This window comes from Malurus melanocephalus, unplaced genomic scaffold (genome assembly GCF_030028575.1).
Source record: "Malurus melanocephalus ecotype Western Australia unplaced genomic scaffold, MMel_1.1 scaffold_170, whole genome shotgun sequence".
Taxonomy (NCBI): Eukaryota; Metazoa; Chordata; class Aves; order Passeriformes; family Maluridae; genus Malurus; species Malurus melanocephalus.
Genome location: NW_026623402.1, coordinates 58,770 through 77,410, shown reverse-complemented (window position 1 = coordinate 77,410; position 18,641 = coordinate 58,770).

The window sequence follows — 18,641 nt, the reverse complement described above, 5'->3', positions numbered from 1 at the left end:
CCAGATGAGGCCAGAGCCCAGTTTACACAAGATGTTCTGGACAGAAGGCTTCACCCAAGGCTGGAGCTCGGGTTTAAGATAGCACAGGGCACACTGAGCCCTTCCTGAGGATGTTTGGTCTCTCTGCCCAGCAGAACTCCTAAACTGAGCTGGAATACAGGAATTACAAGCATGCAGGGCTAAGAGGTACAGGATGATGCATAGAGGGTACAGCAARTGTAAAAAGGAAWAGCAAAAATCATCAGGCATCAGCAGGACTCCCAAGGGCTTGGCTTTGCAGTATCTGCCCCTGCTTTGAGGTTGGTTTTTCCAKCTCCTGAATAAATGTCACTACCCTGGTAATTGATTAATTAATAATAAATCGTGAGYGTAAGTAGGGTGGCTGTGAAATTCCTGGTGCTTCCTTCCTCATCTTTCAGGTAGTGAAGTGTTCTGTGGGAAGGCTTTTCTTGCTTGATTTATGACATGTAGAATAGTAGAGAAGAAAACACACACTAAAAAGGATAACTGAGAGTTCAGATAGGAGTTAGGAAAAAAGGGAATAAAGGAAACAAAATCTGGAGATTAAAGGAGAGTARCTGGCAATTTAGCTCTAGATGAGTTTATTATGAACATGACATCTCAAAAGTAGTTGCTTGGACTGAGGAGAACAGCACCTCTTTATGTAAGAAATAACAGACCAGTTAGTAGGGTATTTTTTGGTATTTTTATTGATAAAATTAGCAATATTGTCCCTTTTGATTAGAGTACTTTTACTGAGAGTGGTATTCATTAAATAGTCTGCCATCAAACTATCAAAGATGACTAAAACTCTAATGAGACTTTAGTTTCCATGGATGCCCATAAAAATAGAAGCAAAAAAGCCTTTCTGTCTTCTGAACTAAATCGCTACAGAGAGAAAACCTCAAAGCTGCTTGGGTGACATGATTTGGGAGTGTCAGATTAGGGAAAAGTAGAAAGTATGCAGGATTAGGAAGTCTGAAAAWCCCTCCTGGTGGTGGGGGAAGTAGATCCCAATATATCAATTAAATCATGGCACTGTGTGTTAAATCCTCATATTCACACAGATCAAGTGTGTGACTTTCATCTGGTGGAAGYTGTGGTTGGATCCATCTCTGGATAAAAGCCTCTGTGCCACAGCTCTGGCTGCTCAGTTGGGTGTTATCCCAAATCTAAAATATATTACTGCTTCTMTGCAGCTTTGAGGATATTAACTCACTATTTGCTCTCTGTGGTTGTTCCCCTGTAAGTAAAATTTGTTTCCTAAAATGTTCACAAAAAAGGATGAAGCGTGGCTGCTGGTAGAGACAAAGTAAATGGATTTTCTAAATGGCATTGCTTACTCACGCTGAAAGCTTTTGTGGCATTTAAGTGCTGGCAGCTGATGGAAAAAATGGCCCCTAGRAACCAATTTTGGGTGTTTGAAAAGTAAATTTTAAACCTATCCCACACGTCTGAGTTCATGTCATGCTGATTGAAGATTGCTTGATGTGGCAAGAAAGAGTCTGAAAGTTTGCAGATGCTGGATGGAAGAGAAGTTCCAGAGAGGGAATGGTGGGCTGAGAAACAAGAGGAAGGGAGTTTTTGTGGATAAACAGCATTAAAGGATGTGACACAGAAGGGTTACAGGGCATGGCCAAGGTCCTTGGGTGTTCCTCTCCTGGCTGTTGCTGCTGTGGAACAATCCTGGGATCTTTCTTTTTTATAAAAACCCTGTWCTGCAGTCTTTTGTACACTTTTCAYTGAATTATTTTACTCTGCTGGGACRACAGGGCCAGGYTCCARTTTATTAGTAGATTTTTTGCTTGTAGTACAATTTTCAGAAGATCCAAGTGCATGCAGAAATCTGGGTATCCCCAACTTTTACTAGCTTAAAAAAGGGTCTTTTAKACAATTCTTGTTCACTTTAGTAGTGTGTGGGCAGATCCCCCCATGTCTGAGCACATTTAGGGATATTAAAGGTTTGACCCAAGTAATTAGTGATGTAATATGGGAACATAAATTTAGTRATTCTAGAGCTGCTCAGGTCCTTCTGGAGGTCTGAATTTGAAATCCCAAAAGACTCAGAAGGGAGATTTCAGGAAGCAAAGCTATATACTCTTCATGAATAGAAATATTAACTTGCARCCTTCCAAAGGACTAAATACACATGAAAATTTAGCAGAGGAGGGGGATCTTGGTGAAATGATCCAGGGTGGCACACAGGAGCCCTCTGTTATAATAAAATGTGTGTATAAATATTTTATTATAACCTCTGTTATAGACCCATTAAATGTGTGCTCAAGACCCTAACCCTAACCCATTCAAGATTTATTTCAAACAGCACCTGGCAGGAGAGGCAGCCCCTGTTGGTTCCCATCTAATCCATGTCCTCAATCATAAGGCGTGGATGGGTTATTAGGAACCCTCACTAATTATCCAGCAGTTSTGGGAGCTGTAGATCCCCATCCATRGGGATAATTGCCCATGTCACRATGAAAGRTCACTGCAAAGGAAGCGTTTCATGCCTTAAATAGTCAATTAAAATTTAAATTTTAAATTTATTTAAAAATAAATAGATTTTATTTATTGATATTGTGATTTAAAATGCCATCGTTTGTACATGACCCTCCAAGAAAGAATCACACCTGTTTAGTCACAATAGGAAAATAGTTGGAAAATTCCTTAAGTAAGGAATTTTGAGTAAAGAGTAAAGTAAAAAGTAAGAGCTTTAGAAAAGCTCTGTAAGGTGCTTTCTATGAAGTGGTGTTTGCTCAAAGAGGAAATATTTGCTCGGCTGAATAGTGGGATTGATCACATTGGCATCACCAGCATTTTCCTGCTGCTCCTGGTTGCAATTGCCCAGCTGGGAGGATCCTTCCCATGTGCTGAAACCCCAAACTGGACCCCAACCTGTCCCTGGCAGGGCTGGAGGAGACTGGAGAGTAAGAATTGGCATCACAGCATTATCACAGCTCATGGGTAGTTCATGGTTTATCAAAAAGGTGCTGTTTAAAGGCCATTTAACCTCTGATTCATGGCTCAGAGTGGGGCACTAAGGAAGTATCTCTCTTTTTCTAAAAATGCAAATAGCTGTTTCAGCCCTCCATGCCTCCCACCCTTCTTCTGCACCCTGGGGAGCAGCTGGAACGTGGGATGTGCCTGATTGCTCTGCCAGGCTCGGTCCCTAATCCCCCTGAACCCACCATGCTGAGCTGAGGAGGAGCTGCCATTCCAGCTGGGATATCTGGGGGATTCAGAGGCTGCAAATATCAGAGTCTCCTGGAAGCAATCATTTTGAACACTTGGCCATCAGGTTTCTTCAGGAAAAACAAGCAGTGCAAAGGCTGTTTTGACCCAACARGTGTGTGCCTGTGTCTGTGATAAGTTCTTGCTGATTTTACTTGGCTTTTCCCAAAGTATTTCAGGTAGGGCCAAAAGCAAATAATATATAAACAATATCTGTACAATATATAAACATTTCTACAATATATAAACTATCTGAAAATATGTAAACAATATCTGTACAATATATAAACGATATCTGCACAATATATAAACAATATCTCTACATTATATAAACAATATCTCTACAATGTATAAACAGTATCTGTACAATAAACAATATCTGTACAATATATAAACAATATCTGCATAACATATAAACAATATCTCTACATTATATAAACAATATCTCTACAATGTATAAACAATATCTGTACAATAAACAATATTTGTACAATATATAAACAATATCTGTACAATATATAAACATTTCTACAATATATAAACAATATCTGCACAATATATAAACAATATCTTTACATTATATAAACAATATCTGTACAATATATAAACGATATTTCTGCAATATGTAAACAATCTCTACAATATATTAAAAAAACTACAATATACAAACAAAATCTCTACAAAATATGAACAAAACCTCTACAAAATATAAATAATATCACTACAATATTTAAAAAAATCTCTACAATATATTTTAAAAATTCTCTACAATGTATAAACAAAATCTCTACAATGTACAAGCAATAATGTGCTCCCTGGTGTAACCTTCCAGTGGGGTGTTGTCCACAACACCAAATTGAGTTTGATGTAAATTTCAATCAGGAACGTTCAATGTGTTTTCCTTTAATCACACTCAATTATAGCAAGAGGAGCAATAATTTTAGCAGTGAAATGTTTTTTCTTGGACTGGCTGTGTTCCTGGCCTCCCTTCTGGGGGGTTGGTGTCAGTTTTTGGGCTCAGGGGGCTTGCTCATGTGAGTAGAGCTCTCTGAACACTCATTTGAGCATCACAGATGAACCCAAATTCCCACGTGCAGCACAGTGAGCTGTGTCCTGTCCCTGTTCCTGCAGCCTCAGGTGGGGAGGGGGCAGAAGCAGAGTCCATAAACAGAGATTCCAAACCCCAATTTCTGTCAGGTGAAAGGAACATTGGAAATTGTTTGTCTCAGGTTTTGTCTTGGGTATTTCTGGGATACATTTAATGTGCACAAACAGGTAAATGTAATGAGAATGCAGAATGTGAGTGACAACATCTGGAGAGATGAATAAACAGCACAAGTGGCCTTTCCCTCCTGGGAGCTCACAGCTGATACAGAAATATGGTTGATCCAGCTGGGAAAGTTTAATGCTTCAAAACTTCTTTTTTTCCCATCTAAGGTCCCTTCTAATGTAAGATGTGACACTACTGGAGAAGGTAATTATAGATTTTTTTCTATTTTTCCCAGTCTTTGTCCCCCATTCGCCCCTCCTTCTATTTGTGTTGCACTCTGATTTTTTCTGTGGCTACAAAAGCTCAATTAATCACTGATCTCTTTTATAGTTGCTGGGAGCAAAGAGGACACAGAAAAGCAGGGTATGAAGTGGATTTGGACTAGTGTGACAAGGCAGCTATGGCTATAAAATGTCTGTTTTTCCCTGGAACGGCCTTGTAACTGTTTCTAATCTTTTAGGAGCTCTTTTGGCTTTTGCTTGGAATGAACTTTGGTGTGAAKAGTCCCCTGGAGCAGTTCGTCCTGCTCCCCATAAGACATTTCCTGCTTGTGCCATGTTTTGTAGCCAGATTTACTTGCAAAACACACCTAAAACCGTGCTCTGGYGCTATAATTATTTAATGGTCTGTGAGTGACATTTCTGCAGCTCCCAGCACATGGCCTTAACCCTTCCCCCAGATGAGCACATTTGTAATTATAAAAGGAATAATGATTTTCTGTTGGGTTTTTTTTTCCAAGAGAGTGCAAAAGCTGAGCACATTTCAGCTTGCAAAGTACATTTAAATCTCTGCTATCTGGAAACCTTTCAAATTACTCAGTACCTTTAAAATAGTGTCAGCTCATTGTCAGGGCATGATACAGAAAGGGAAATTGCTGTCYCCCTGCTCTCAGCAGTATCAGACAAGCTCTCTGATTCCAGATACTGCATCTGAAATGGAAAAGTTAATCATAGGCCTGTTCTGCATCATCTCTTTCAAATCAGGGTAAAAGCAGGCATTTTAGATGTTACATTAGAGCTAATTTAGTTGTTTGTGGTGGAAAAGTACTGAACCCATCAGCACCTTCTTGTTTGGGTCTAACTCAGGCGCTCATCTCACGATAAAATCTATCCAGCAATTACTGCTCCCTGGGCCTTGGGTGGCTTTGGTGTCCTGAGCACTGTCCAGGGACAGCCCCAGCTCAGGGTGGAACTGGTGACAAACACTTTCAGCCCTGGCCCTTTCCCAGGCTGCTCCCCAGGGGAAGATGGAAGCCTTTACCCTGTTATTTGGCCTCTTGCTCACGGCTGACAAAGCTGTGTGGAATTTATTTTCCCTCAGAATATTATTTTTAAGGCTTATTTTTAAGCCTTAGTTTGAGTCAGAAAAACAGAGCCTCTGCTTTGCCCATGGGCTGGTAAATGCCTGTCCTGTTTGTGGCTGTGGGATGATGCTTTTAGGGTGGCATTTGTCACACATTGGCACCAGATACTGCAGGGACAGGAGGCAGTGACAGACCTGGATGTCTACAAGGGATGTGCCAAATGTGGTCTGCAGGYAGCTTTGAAGGAGTTTGACAGAAATGTTTGTGGAAACAGGGAAGCCTCTGTAGCATTTTGTATTCCTTTTAGTCCAGCCTGCACTTGGGGCAGCTGATTGCTGGCATGCAAGGACCTTTGTTAACAGGTTGTTCCAGGTAATTTGGTGACTGCTGGGAGAAAGAAAGGTAAAAATGGAACTCTCTGRAACTGTTCTGGGTTTTAGTTCTGGTGCAACACCTCTCCTTCCATCAGTTAGGAAGGAGAACAAACCATACCTCATGTTGCAGTTGGTATGATGTGATGTCTAGCAATCAAAAATAGATAAAAATAATACAGAAATAGTCCAAGTTCCACTTTTGCTCAAAATCTCATGTAGTTTACAGTGCCCTGTTTGCTTTGACATCAGTTTTTGCTGTTCTTCGGAAGATTTTATTACGATTTGAACTGGGTTTCACTGTCTAGCAGCTGATAAGCTGCATCTTTTTCAGCAGAGAGTGTTATGGCAGAAGTTTAAAATAACAACTATTTTGATGCTTTATCCTTCTAAAAAACCCCTAATACTTAACTACCTAATACWGAGTTTTGAGAATCATGAAAGCTAAGCTGGCTTTTTTGAAACCTCAGGAATATTTTCTGTACTCATACTGGATAAGATGGACTCTTTGCCTTGGAGTTGAAAAAGGGGAGCAAATGGTTTTCCAGTAGTGTCTGGCCTCGGGTAACATTTTTAAGGTTCATCTGAGAGCGTTGGATTTCAAAGATAGTCCATAGACCACTCTGACAAGGGAATAATCGTGCTCTCCACTGCTGTGATAACTCTGAGTTTGAGCCTGGGCTTACTCAGTGGAGTAAGGATGGTGTAAATGTGCCGTAGAGCCCCTCTCTGACTGCAGCTGAAAATGCAGTGATTTCAGTTACTCCTCAGAGAGCCGGGAGATGCTGCTATTCAGAATACAGAAAGTGTCGTTATGCAGAAGGCARCAAGAGTCTGCAAACTGTTGCAGGAGCAGAAATTCACCAAAAGGAGAATTACAAATCACAGGAGAAAAAAAAAAAAAAAAAAAAAAAAAGAAAAAGGATTAGACTCAATCAATTTAGAGATTGGATTTTAAGGTTTGTGCTGGGCCAGATGCTGCTACACAGCCCTGACAAAGCTGAGATGAAACTCACAGTGGGACCACTGATAAGAGCCAAAAAACTGGAAATTGTGCATTATTTRCTGAAAAGGTAAGACAGGGTCTGAGGTGTAAAACCCTCCAATGTCTCAACTGTAAGTTAATTTTAACATCAAAACAGATGCTGTGTTCATGTGTAGAGTGTTTTGTTTCATCCTGCATTCATTTCTAGTGTCCCTCGTGCACCTCRCTTTGTGCCAGGCTTTTTCAGATGGACCGGTTTCTGAATAAACAGAGCATCACTCCAGAACGTAAAAAAATTCAATTAATTAAGAGAACAAGTGAGAAATATTTTGATCACACGAGGCTGTTTGGGAGCAGATCAACAAATGGATTCCTTCTGGTGTCCACGTTTCTGTGATGTGGCCATATGGAAGAAGGAGCCAGCCGGCGATGGAATCTCACACGGGCAAATGGAAACTTCGCTCGCTTTGTCTGCGAGCTCCTGGATGAGTTAATTCATTTACAGAGCTGGCAAATAGCTGTAAATGAATTTCCGGGCCCCAGCTGAGGCGGAAAGTTTCTCTACAAAGAAGGTTTATTAGATCTTGCAGTGACAGGAGAAGTCCCCTGGTGTGTGTCTAGCCCAGCTCGTTACTGTGCTGCTGAAGGTTTATTTTCTCGCTTTGCTGCTCTACCTGGCCCTTGTGCAGATTTGTGATGATTACTGTAGATGGCAGCAGAAGCTAAATAAAATACAACGATTTGGAAAATTAATTAAACCCCTCCCTGCTGCTGTCCTGAGCGTGGTTTTGTCTTGCTGCCTGCCAGATGCTCTCGATGGCAGCAATTACAGGCAGCAGAAGCCAAATTAAATTCCGTATTGAATTAAGGTTCACTCCCAGGCAGTTGGGGGGTTTGTGGCTCTGTGGGTTCTTGGTGTGCGCTGTCTCAGAGACCAAAAGCCAATTTTAAAGTTCTGCTGATGATCTCTGAATTCCCCCTTCTTTCTGTGCGTGTGCCGTGGTGTCAGGAAGAAGCAGAAGCAATTCTGACAAATGATAATGCCTCTGGGAGTACTTTAATTTTTCCTCCTGTAATAAGTCTGCTGTTTGCTTTCTTTCATTGCAATTACATTATTTTCCTCTTTTATTTCCAATGTCCTCCCTTGCTCCATCAGTGTGGCTGTCTGCTCTTGGGGTCCACTTCCTCTGCTCAGAGCACGTAAGGAAAATGGTTTATTGTGCCCCCATGCTAATTAGGTGTTAATTAAGACACCTAATTTCCCCTCCAATACCTCAGAATGCAGGAGAAGCACAGGACACCCTCAGGACAGGCAGARGCAGTATTGGAAGCAGTCACAGTATTTGGAATTGTGCACTGATATTTAATGGAAAATTACTTCCAATGTTAAGTTTATTACACAAAGGAAAATATAACTTTTAAATATTGAAAGGGCATAAAACCCCAATGACTATGGGTGAACTTGAGAGCAGGATTTAGGGGCCAGCAATAAATAATAAATGTAGCAAAAGGTCCRTATGTGATTAGCAAAATAGCTTGAAAAGAATGAGCTGCGAGAGCTGGGGGTCTGCAGTCTTTGTTTTTACTCTGAAAACCATAAAACTCAATTTTCTGCATGGCAGGCATTTAAAATTAGGCAAAATGTAGTGCATTGAAATGACCCCGTGCTTTTGAACTATTTCTGAAATCCCTTTAAAATGAAAAAAGAAGGATGGGAAAGTATGAAACTGCTGTTTGACAATTGTGTTCAATATATGCTGAAGGTGGGCACAAAGCTCTAGGTATTAAAGCTTATGAATGTATTAATGCACTGCTTTGGGGGAATTAAACTTTAATATTGATGATAAACCTCCCATAATAAAACGTGTGGAGAGTGAGAGTAAATCTCTCCTGCCAAGTCCCCAAACTGTTTAAATAACTGCGTGCGAGCTGCAGCATCTCCTGAGATGGSTTATAAATGAACTCCTGCATGCCAATGTACATTGTGCACAAAGTGGTTCTCCAGCAGAGCTGCTTTCTGCCCTGCAACAGATACTGTCCCAAATGACTGTGTTTCTTTGAAGTGATTGATCTCTAGCATCGATTCCACAATATTTCTCTCCAGATACACATCATTCACTACCCAGAGTTGCACCCCCGTGGGAGATTCCCCGTTGACTGCTTTGAAATGGTGTGAAATTTCTGCAGTGGGTTTTTTTTATGCCAGCCTGATGTTGTTATTTTTAGATAACATTATGGAAGTGAGATTGTAATGCTTTAAAATATGAAATGCTGAGGAGATGCAGGAAATTGTAAGTTCCAATGATCTGGGATGTAGCAGCAGACTATTGTTGAACAAGTATAGAAAAAARAATCACAAACTCTTGCTTTCCATCAAGCTGGAGGGAGGAAAATGTYATTTTAGACAGCCATTGTGGAAAGTGAAGGTGTTTTGGAAGTTGAACTGCATAGAGCTGACATCCAGTCTATTACTCTGCTACCAGAGTACAGGAATGCAAATGTGAAATTTGCCTTTGGAAGAGCCTGTGTGATGAACTGGACTGTGCAAACCTTAGGAGCACCTGCAGTGATCTTGGGATGCTGCACTGTCAGTTCAGATCTGGATCTGGAAAGTAGAAGAGAGCTATTCTCTAGAACTGCAGGTTTCMAAGGGTGTCAGCAAAACCTCGGGGAAAACAAATCTGCTCTTTGTTCTTTGCTCCCTTTACAAGGTGGAAGTTTTAGGAGGGAGTCCATTGTGCTCCCTTGTGCAACCTTCTTCTCTGTGAATTTAAGTTWAAGCAGGAGGGAATTCCAGAAGCCAAACCCAGTTACATATCAGACCTGGCARAAAACGCTTTTGCAGATGGTTATCAATAGCAACAACACAAACCTAAAACATTCTACTGCTMCTGTGGCAGCCTTTATTTCAAAAGCGTTACTTACAAGTGTGTTTTTGTTTCCTTTGGCATACTGGGTTATTGCAAATATTCTGTATTTGCAGCTCCTGTAAATGTGGTATCTTCTGGTGCCTGTAACGAGTTGAGTTGTGCAGTCACCAAAGGATTCCCAGTKCTGTGCTGTGTTAACCTGGAAAAACTTCTCCCTGTGATTAATTCACCTTTTGGGGACATGTCCTAACGACCTTCGAAGTCAACAAAATTACCATAGAAACATGGAGGCCTTTTCATTTATACTTTTGCAAAGAGAAAGGCGTTTCTTAATTGGGATATTGGAAGAATTTTTTTTTTTTAATTTCTACTTAACTGGAAATCCTTATGTCTGATCAATTCCGGGCATTTTGAAGTAGTCATTGCTGCGACTAAAGTTAATCAAAACTTACTGCTGTGTAAGAAAAATCAATGGAAAACAGATTGAGATCATATAAGAATAATTCTGCTGCAGAGCCTTGCCAGCTTCACCCATCAATAAGCRGAGCCTGAGTGCTAAAAGTTTCATGTGTCCTACTGATGTCTTTATTCATCACCTGAGTGGTAAATCCTCCAGTTTACTAAACTTCATGGATYTGTTTTCAGTTACAGGGTGGGGTTTTTGTGATGATTGCACTGTAATATTTTGCCTACAGGATCTTTTAGAAATTTCAGGATGTTTTCAATGCAATGTAGTGCATTACAATCGGATTTGGTTGGAAAGGACACTTTTATTGAGAGTTCATTCTGGGCAGAAAGTGGAGGGAAGCTTCCTAAAGGTGTTTTGGTGTTCCATTTGGACAAAATCTGAATCTTGAGYTTTGTTCYTTATTGTATAAAAGYATATTCTATATACATAATATATAATAKAWWWWWTATAWWWWWWWKMWWWWTATWWWATATATATAWTATATMAYTWTATATAATATATGKAATTATAATCTCTATTACTMCATAAATGATATTMRATTATAGAAAAATGTATTTATGTARATCTCATATGCAAYGATCAYATTTTGCARCAATCACAAAWATGAATTTACATCTATCTAATGTTCTCTGCATATACAGTATTTTCTATATTCAATAATTTTGATGTCTATTAAGCACATTATAAACTCGAAGGGTGTGTTTCAGCAGAAGGTCAGACTGCACAGTGATTTGTGGTTAATGCAGAAGCAGGAGGGATGTACATGGCTTTGCCTTTGTGCTGTGTCTGTACAGCAGTTGTCATTGCAGGCAGATCATTTAAATGCCATCTGTTCCAAATTCAGCCTGAGCCTCTGCACTCTGACTGGGGCAGAGTTTGACAGTTACTGACTTGGAAGATGACTGAAAACAGGATTTGCCTAATACACTAATTACAGTCCATTAGAAGATTATTTTTTGGTGTTATGGACCTCTCCCTGTACCTGTAGGCACACTTCACTGAAATTTAAACCAATGTTTGATGGCAGGCTGTGAAATTCCTGATCASCTCTCAGTGTTTGCCTTGCTGAGGGCTCTTCAGTGGCTTCCTATCAGTGTGTTTGATGTGGATCACACACCAATGAAAAATACCTCATCCCTTTGGCTGTAATTCCCCCCCTCTATTTTCTTTAGGATCTGTTTTATCCAGTCACTTTGGGAATGAGGTAGAGCTGTATTTTGCTTTCAATCCAAGGGAATTTGTCACTCCTTCTGACTTCATTTCTTTGTGCTGAAGATGGGCAGCAATTGCTTCTGTTTGGGTTGTGCATGTGGTCCCACTGGTCAGCTGAAACCAGRCTGCCCAAATGTCTGCAAAAACAGAATTGATGTCCTAATCAGTTGTAGTTCAGAAGGAATTTCCTGTCCTGTTGGTTKGCTATGACAAAGGAAAAGGAATTACAGCTTTTGCCAGTTTATAAAAGTAYCACTCGTATTTAGCAAAGGATTTTGGGACAGCGGAAACAAATTTACTTCATGTGCCCATTTAAAAATGGTTAGTCTTGAACTTGCCCTAATTATGCCACTTTAATGATTTTAGGAAACACATTAAATGGTCTTTTAACTCTGCAAGCAGTCAACAATCAAAATAGGTAAATACACAGATATTTGCATGTATTTTCCTGTGCATATCAATATGCCACAAGAGCCTACTCAGTGGAGTAGAACAGCATCTTCGCAGTCATTAGGAACCACTAATGTGTGGTTAAAAAATAATAATTCTGAAGGCCTGTTTATCTGATTGATTTAATGGTCTTGATGGAACTATCAGAAGCTAAATGACAAAGATTTTCAAATGTCCCCAATATCTCTAGAAGATCTAATAGTTCCTAAGGAGCTCCATGTGCAGTCAGCCTGGCAAGCTGCAGGTGCCATTTAAGAAGCTGGTGATGTAWAGGAATAAATAATCCATGATGCATGGAATCATCAGCATGGCACCCTGCAGTTGTGGAATGAAAAAKTCAGCTGAAATGAAGGGTTTTTTTTAATAGCAAGGGCAAATAGGCTATACCTATAGGTATAGCTCTTGCAAAAAATTATTTAGATGTTGGTTTCTTTACATTCTCATGGGACAGAAATTGTGTGCCCCAGTTAACAACCAGCAAAATCCCTCCCAGGCAGGGGGAAGGTGAGACACRGCTCCTGTTAAACTAAGGAATGAAAGATCCTGACATTCTTCATCCAGGAAGGCAGTCTGCCTTAACACASAATTTCTAAGAAATATCTAATAATTTGTTATTCTTGGTTAGTTCAGGGCACTAGCAGATCAGTTTAGCTATAAGCAGAGGTAGTTTTTGAGTKTGGCCATTGTCCCCTTGGGTCCTGTGTGTGTCCACAGTCTGCACTCAAGGCCATGGGCAAACAGACTCTTCCTTCAAATTCTGTATTAATTGATATTTTTTTTTCTTTTCTAAGGCAGGACACCTTTTTTTTTTTAATGTTTTTAATGATCAGTGAGTACCATGTGAGGCCAGAGCTCTGCTGTGACACTGGCAGCGCTCCTGGTGGGGCTGGGCAAGCAGATGCTTGTTTCACCAGATTTAGTCTCTCTATTGTTTTCTCATTACTCTACCTGCTGTCTGTTCCCCTTTGTGCTTACATTACTCAGGCAAGGATYTGTGCCAAGCACAGTGGAGCCCAGATTCCTGTGCCCCGGGTTCCTGGGCATCGCTGCTGTACCAGGGTGAGTTCAGGCAGTCTTCAGGTGACTTTGCTGCAGCTCAGGCTCCCTCACACAGCTTCACTTCACCACCTGGTGGCTCAGCAGACACTTGAGTAGGAGGAATTTTGGGTTTTCACTTCTAACCAAAGAAATATTTTCCTTGATTAATAAAGTTAGCTGATAATTAAATAGGTGAAATTATTAATCACGCAACAAATTTTTTTTTTGTTATGGCATGGATAACTTCAGGGATATTTTGTTGTTTTTTTTTTTTTTTTTTTTTAATAATATGCATCTAATGAATATGAAATGAAAAGATGTTTGGCATGAGCAGCTGTAAGAAAGCACGGATTCTACTACAGAACACAGCTGATTTTTGTGGGCTGGAAAACAGCTCACCAGGAAAGCCAATCCATAATTTACAGTATATTTCATTTTMGTTCTCTGATTATTTTTTCATGTCCTAAATCTCCAGAGCCTTTGGTTATCCCTTCAGCCCTGCAAGGGTGACCAGGTTGTAGAAGAAGTAGATGAAGAACTGTGTCGTGTGCCTGCCAGCCCAGTGTTTGACATCTGCTGCTCTTCCATGGATAAAACCTTCGGAATGGTGGTGATGGGGTAGATCAGGTGTGTGTGGAGTCCACAGAGCAGAGCAATGCAGGTCCTGTGAGCAGAGCCAGCTGAGGCAAGCACAGCCTGCTCTGGAGCTCATTATGCAGGAATAGTCTCCTCATTAGCTCATTTGACTCGAGTATTGCTCCTGCTGGGTTGCTATTTCTGGGTTCAAACGAAAAAAAAAAAAAAAAGGACAAATAATGTGTTTGCTCTTTGCTGCCGTTAGTTGTTAATTATGTTTAGAGAGTTATTTCTACAAATAAACCCCATCTGCACCTGTGTGAGGGTCCTTCCATCTGCACCAGCAGCAGGGCTGATTTGCTGAGAGTGGAGCAGAATTCCCAGAGTGGGGTGGGAATGAGCAACTTGACATTGGAACATGCAAAAAATGTGTTTTCCTGTGTCCTTCAGTCAGAGTCACCGTGGCTCAGGGATCCTGGACACAGGACACACCCAGAACCTCCGAGTGCATGGTTGAGGGTCACTAACTACACTGGGAGTTTATAATCTGAAAGTCTGACCACATTCTAAAATTCACAGCTGTCTCTGGTTTTATGGGCCAGCTGAAAACTCTGCATCTGAAGGGAGCTGCAGCTGGGAGTTTGGTGCTGGAGCCAAGAGCTGCCATCTGTGGTTGTGCTTTCCAGGCTTGGATATAAAATAACCAGGTCCTGAAAGCTGAATAATCCTCATCTTTGGGGGTTTTGGAATGACCACTGCACTCAGGAACACATCTCTGGTGCTGAGGGCTGGCTTGGCCAGGTGTGTGTGTGGAAATAAACAGGTAGGGAAATCAGTGCTAAAATATCCCCACAGCAAAGATGCCTGTAAATATGTGTGCATGTCTATGAATATGAATCATTYAGGTGCTATGCCACTTTCAAAAATTATTGAAAAATTCAGATCTTACCTATTTCAGCCTCACCTTCAATTCTTGTCATGCATTGTCTGCCCAAACTTATGCAAAATAGTGACTTTTATTCATTGTATCATTGTCTATGAGCTGAGATGGAAAAAGTAGGGGTTGCTTAGTTTGAGGAGGAGAAAAATGTGTGAAGCTGTGCTGGCAGGCTCTGGGTGCAGGAAAAGTTGCTCGGGTAATGATGATAATGCAGATCCACCGGGAAAAGAGCAAAAGGTAATGGGCTTAAATTGTAGCAAAAGAGACTGAAATTGGGCATTAAGAAAAGCTTTCTAAGAGAAATAAATGGAGTAAATTACTTGGGGAAAGTGGAGTTTTCATAACTGAAGGCTTTTAAAATCAGGTTAGATGGATGGCCCTAAGGAATGACTTGAGTTGTATATCCTGCTTTTTGAAGTTCATTAATTGTCTTATTCTTCTGGCTCCATTGCTGATTTTCTTTTTKCCCCTGTATTTTCTCTTCTTTGATCCTATTTCTCTCCCTTTTAGAATATTGTAGTGTTGGGAAAAAGTTCTTGGCCAAATGTTCTATCAAAGGAAAACAGTTTATCAAACACATTGTTTTAAATGGCAGTAAAGCCTSCAGACACTTTCCTGGCTACTTAATTTCATTAAAAAGTGAAAGTCAAGTCAGCTCAGTTAAATCTTTTGCTGGAAATTCAAGGGTTGTCTGTTTTATATTTTAATTAAAAAGAAAAGCTCTAATTGTAAGCCAGGTGCAGGAAACTGCCGTTGCCCATGGCATCACTGTTCACCTCCTATGTGTCTGTGGTGTAGGGTGTGCTTTTGACAGCCTTGGACAATCAGTTAATGATGAGAGAAAGAGTTCTCATGAGCTTTGCACCAAAGCAGTGRCTGTTGTTGCAGTCTGACCTCCTGCAAGAGCCAGGCCAGCTCTGCAATTTCCCTGGAGCATCTCTTCCATCAGGAGCCTGCCTGGGCTGGGAGCTGAGACCGAGGTGTGATTAAGAGTGAGCACACTCCTGTCACATCAGCACCTGCTGCTGCTGGAATTCCAGCTCCTGCTGCCTCTTCTGGAGTGTGGCTGTAGATTCAGAGTTGGGAATGCCTGCAGTGGGGTGGTTTTCTCATCTCCTGCCCTGCCAGCAGCTCCAGCCCCTCATCTTCATTTGTGAGCGATGGGAACATGCAGCCGTGCTGGGGATTGCAGGTGGCAGAGCCAGAGCCAAGCCTTGGGTCTGTGGTGCTTGCAAACAAAGCTGCTTTCCTGCCCAGCACAGGGGAAGGGTCTCAACAGGAATGTAATGATTTGTGTTGGTTAAACASAGCCATTCCATCTCGCTCAGCTGGGACAGAGCCCCTGTGTGTCACCCCAGTGGCTCCTGCAGAATGTGCTCTGCTGTGCCCATGGAGGGTTATTAAAGACTGCTGAGCACAGAGAGCTTGAACAAAGAGATCTCCGGGTAAACACTGACATTTGTTACTGCCTCTGTGCAGCACCRCCGAAGGTCCCTGGGAACTTGGGAAATTGAGCTGTCAGCTCTATGAAGATGAAACGAAACTTTGTTCTGTGGCTTCGGTCCCTTAGGAAAGTTTTTCAGGTCATTTAGCRTCGGTACTACGAGGAGAGCTTATTATTATTTTGCTGCAAATGATTCCCTTTTGTTGATAAATGCAGAGTGACAGCTTGGCACCGCTGTTAGCCCATTTCTGTGTGGCTGAAGAGTGCCTGGGACTGGCAGGATGCTTTGCAGGCAGCTCGCCTGCTCCGTGGGCAGGGCAGGATGAATGATGGGTGTCAGATGTAACCACAACACCAACTGACTTGGAAATTCTGCTTAAGCACATCCTCAGGATGACTTGGCAAGAAACAAAATGTTCTGGGAGAAGAGTCGCTTCTCACTGTTGCCATGCTTAAGCACAGCTGCTGTTTAAAAGGAGATTCAGGGGAATAATGAAATGACAGTGAAGCCAGTGTTTGACCCTTTCGAGTCCTTTGACTGGGCCTTGCCTGACATTTAGTCAGTCTAGTTTGCAAGGAAGAAAACTTCGGTGTTTATAGAAGTCTTCTTAACTCTTTCTTTAGATTGCTGTTCTCGTGAGTTTTTGTAAAATCGGTGTGTTTTCTTGCCAGGCAGTTCAGAGATACAGCATTAAATCGTGACACATCTTCACCCTGAAAATACTAGTTGTAAATTAAAAAAAAAATCCCTGAGACTTCTTAATTTTGATGGTGATTTTCAATTCCACAACTGAGGCCATGGAAAAGGCTTCAGGGACTGAAGGACAGAACAGCTGTGAGCAGTGTTTGGCTCTCAGTGTTCAGTGTGTGGTGAGAGCAGAGCCAGGAAGGTGGAGCTGCTCTCTGCACAGCCTTGGGTGAGTGAACACCGAGCTGTGCTGGGGGAAAATGCTCCGTGGCCTTGGCATTAAATTCATGCTCACACCTTGAGGAGCTGCACGGTGAGCGTGGCTCTCGGAGCTGCAGTGCTTATCAGTGCTTCTCTGAATAGAAAGGGGTATTATGGCTCCTGCTATCAAGCCCCACGATCTGCATGCAGGATTCTTTTCCTCTAAGACGATAATCTCTTTTCCTTTGCTTCCTAAGCTCCAGTGCCTGCGGAGTGAAAGAGTGAAAGCCAAAATATGAAATGTGCCAAAATCCAGCATTTCCCTGGACACGCAGCAAGAAAAAGTCAACCTTTGTTACAGAGATGTTATTTACAAGCTGACTGTTGTTAATGGGTGCTTCATTACACATAAAAAATTCGTTTTCTTTAAGGTATTAATTTTTTGCTCTGTGTTTATTTTACTGAGTATCCTTTCCTCCCAGGCATAGTCAGTACTCCTGCAAACAGTGAGCTCTAACACTGCTGTGGTTACTTTTTTTTTTAACTGGAAACCATTTGATTTATAATCCAGTGACTCTAATTGAGGAATCAGTGAGCCTCAGATAACAGAGCAGGTCCCAGGCAGAGCAACTTCCCSTGTAAATTCAGCTTTCAGTAAATAACCAGGGAGCTGGTTCTGTGTTTGAAACACATCAAASCCCAGGAGCCAGCGCTGACTGCTGSAATGTGCCTCCTGTGGGATGGGGGGCATTTGGACAAGTAACAGAAGTTATAAAATAGCTTTATTTTATAACTATTTCTATATTTGCAGCTCATCCAGGAGTGCAGCTGTCTGAGTTTTGCCATTTGCAGTGGATCTGCAGGAGCAGAGGGGCTGCAGAGGCTGGAAGCTGCAGCACTGTCCTGCCCAATGCTGGATTTCCAGCCCAGGGAAAGGAGGGCCTGTGTTGGTTTGATACAAAAATCAGCACATCCTCAGCCAGAAATCAGAGCAGCCCCTGCAGCTCGATTTGTGASTGCACAGGGCTCTGGGATGGGAATGCTCAGCTCTCTGTGCASACTGCCTGCTGTAAGCTGGGGGCTGTGTCTTTCCCTTTCCTGCTGTGTTTCTGTGCTGAACTCACTGGTAGTGATCATTGGCCATAATCAGTTTGGTTAAAAAAGCCAAGCAAACATTGACACGAACATCTTGGTATGGTTTAATTTTCAAATCCACCTCTGGTGAAATCAATCCTTCCTCAATCTCTCTCCAATARAGGTGGCCTTGTCATTTCAGAGGAATGGGTGACGATGGACAGAAGCTTGGCAAGTTCTTGTCTGGGATCAGGGGGTGTCTCAAACATCCAAAGGTGAAGCATGCTCTGAAGCCAGGACTGGTTTGTATCTGGTGCATGGGGTGTCTGCTGGGCACAGTGGCCCAGGGAACTCTGGAGCTTCCTGTGCTGCATCATTTCAGTGCTGGAAGCCCTAGGGAAAGCCTGTGCCACTCGTGTCAGGGCACAGATGGACCCTTTTAGCACCTGCTGGGACAGAAACCATGCCAGGTTACAGATGGGTATCCATGCAGAGCCCACCACAAGGTGAGACTGGTGAAAA